The 2,230-nt window shown below is 47.7% G+C and overlaps 1 long non-coding RNA gene across 1 annotated transcript in view; it reads right to left on the reverse strand.

Moving 5' to 3' along the window:
* Positions 1–161: 161 nt before the first annotated feature.
* The window catches only part of LOC112548984, a 5,572-nt gene continuing 3,503 nt past the window's right edge, over positions 162–2,230 (reverse strand). Inside the window, exons 3-4 of the long non-coding RNA XR_003092430.1 lie at positions 1,749–1,926; positions 162–734 (exon numbers count right to left, since the gene is read on the reverse strand). This is a non-coding gene — a long non-coding RNA (uncharacterized LOC112548984). The remainder of the gene's footprint in view (positions 735–1,748; positions 1,927–2,230) is intronic.

Genomic DNA, 2,230 nt, shown 5'->3' on the forward strand with positions numbered 1-2,230 from the left:
TAGCCGCCACGCGTGCATATATTAGGATCGGCCAATAATGTGGCACGAATCTAAATACAAATGGCGGGAACTCCTTTGCACCGTGCATCACCATGATGCAAAAGAAATGCACCATGCAAAGAAGGCTACAAACGGTGGGAAATACTCTTTTGCACGCGGGTTCTCCTATTGCAGCAGAACACTCCACCGTGCAGAGAAGCTGCAATTTAGCAGGAACGTAATTTAGCGGCGCCGAAGTGCACACAAACAAAAAACCACAACTTTGGGTTGTGACAAGAAGCAGAGGCCCTGGGTGCCAAGTGTACTTTCCCAGTCGCAGCATGATGTCAACAACAGAACAGCAGCGTCGCCCAGTGCCAATAATCCCATTCCCACACCAGAGGCTGCAGGCACCCCTCTCATTATCTACATGAGGAGCACATTTGCAGGGACTGCTGCATTTGACAGCTACAGAAGCTAACCACATGCTATAGGACTAAGCCTGGTGAAATTAAGAGCTGCTTTATTCTCACTACAGATACCAGCAACGTGTCTAAGAGTCACATACTAAATCGGACCTTACCCAGCTTGCAGTCCACTTTGGGCCTGGACTGAATGGTGGTGACAGTGGTCACAATAGCACCATCAGGCATGATGGTACGGTCCATCTCAATCTTCTTGGTGGGGGCGATGCTGGTGCAGAGTGATGCAGTATGCTGGGTACTCAAGGATGCAGGGGACTGTTGGTAGAAAAACTGTGAGAAGAGGATACAAAGGAGTCATGCTGAGCCACCGTCTGACCACCACCCAGGTACAAAGGCATTGGCTGGGATGCACAGGCGCCTCGTAAGTCACAACTAAAGAAAATCCTACTGAGGTCTTCAAGATGCATACTATGAAGATGCATACTACATGACACTTTTTATTGGCCATCCCCAGGAGTGGCATGATTTTCTTCCTCAACCTTAGTCACAGAAGGAGCTTCAGCTAAGCCTGAACTTTCTACATCAACCCAGAGTGAGCAGGCGGGTCCTAGACCCAAGTGCTGAAGGCCTACCTAGCATCACTGTTTAAGAGGCAACACCGACCCAGTGGGTCCATCAGGCCAGGAAGACAGAGGTCTCCAGTCACAAAGACCAGGCAGCCAGCAATGATCATTGTTCCTCCTTTAAATTACCATATTTACCCAAATCCAAGATAACTTTGATTTTAAACCACCCCCACCCCCGAGTAATTAGATTCTACACATGGAAAATATATAATGTTGTTATAATTTACCATGTACAGAATCTAATTATTGGAGAGTTGTCTCCCCATACCTGCCCCCTACCCTACCGCATTCCCCTGTGGTGTGCCTGTGCCCCTGCCACCTGCCCTCCCCACCTTGTGGTACCCAAGCCCCTCATTCCCCCTGCTGTCTGCCCCACATTGTCAGTTTAGGACTCTAGACCACACCAAGGTGGGAAACAGTGGAGAGCAGCAGCTGCAGTAGCAGCTGCAGCCCAGGCCTTGACCCTGACACAGATTTGTAGCTTGGGTTGCCAATGCCTCCACTGCCAGGCCAGAGCAGGGCCAGAGCTGCATCTAAGCATACACAGCAGTGGCAGCAGCTGTGACGCAACACCCGGTTAATCAACAGCAGAAAAGCTTTAACAACAATACAACAAGCAAGCTTATAAAACCAAATGACAAAAAGACTCCTTCCCAAAATAAAATAAGCTACTCCACAAAGTCCTAGTACATATTTAGCAGCAATAGTGTTCTCTCACCAATGCTGGTGAAGGATGCTGGTCCCATCTTTCAACTTTGACCAAGCAGGATCCATTGCTGGTTAAGCTGGGTGCAATGCAGCACTGCTCTCTCTCTCTCAGCTTCTCCTGGAGCGCACACTTTTCTTGCAAATTCTGTTCTTACACTATTCAATTGTACAACTTCAAGGCATTTTTCCTTGATAGTTGGCCAATTAGAGTCCAAACAAACAGGGAGGAAAAGACATTTATCATCACACCATAACTATTAATTGCCTGACTCCTGTTCTTGCATTGTCTACGTGTAAACCTTGTGCATCTCTGCAGACCCTGTAATTGTAGGTCAATTTACAGCTGATGGGCCTGAGCAGCCAGACTGGATACTTAGAGGTGTCACTAAACCTGTCTTGGGGTATTTCAATATCAATCGGGCACATTTGCAGTAGCTTGTACAAGTGATGGTTTGTTTTTCAAACCCCAGACAATCAATGAATGGTTCAGAC

This window comes from Alligator sinensis, unplaced genomic scaffold (assembly GCF_000455745.1).
Source record: "Alligator sinensis unplaced genomic scaffold, ASM45574v1 scaffold2078_1, whole genome shotgun sequence".
NCBI lineage: Eukaryota > Metazoa > Chordata > Crocodylia > Alligatoridae > Alligator > Alligator sinensis.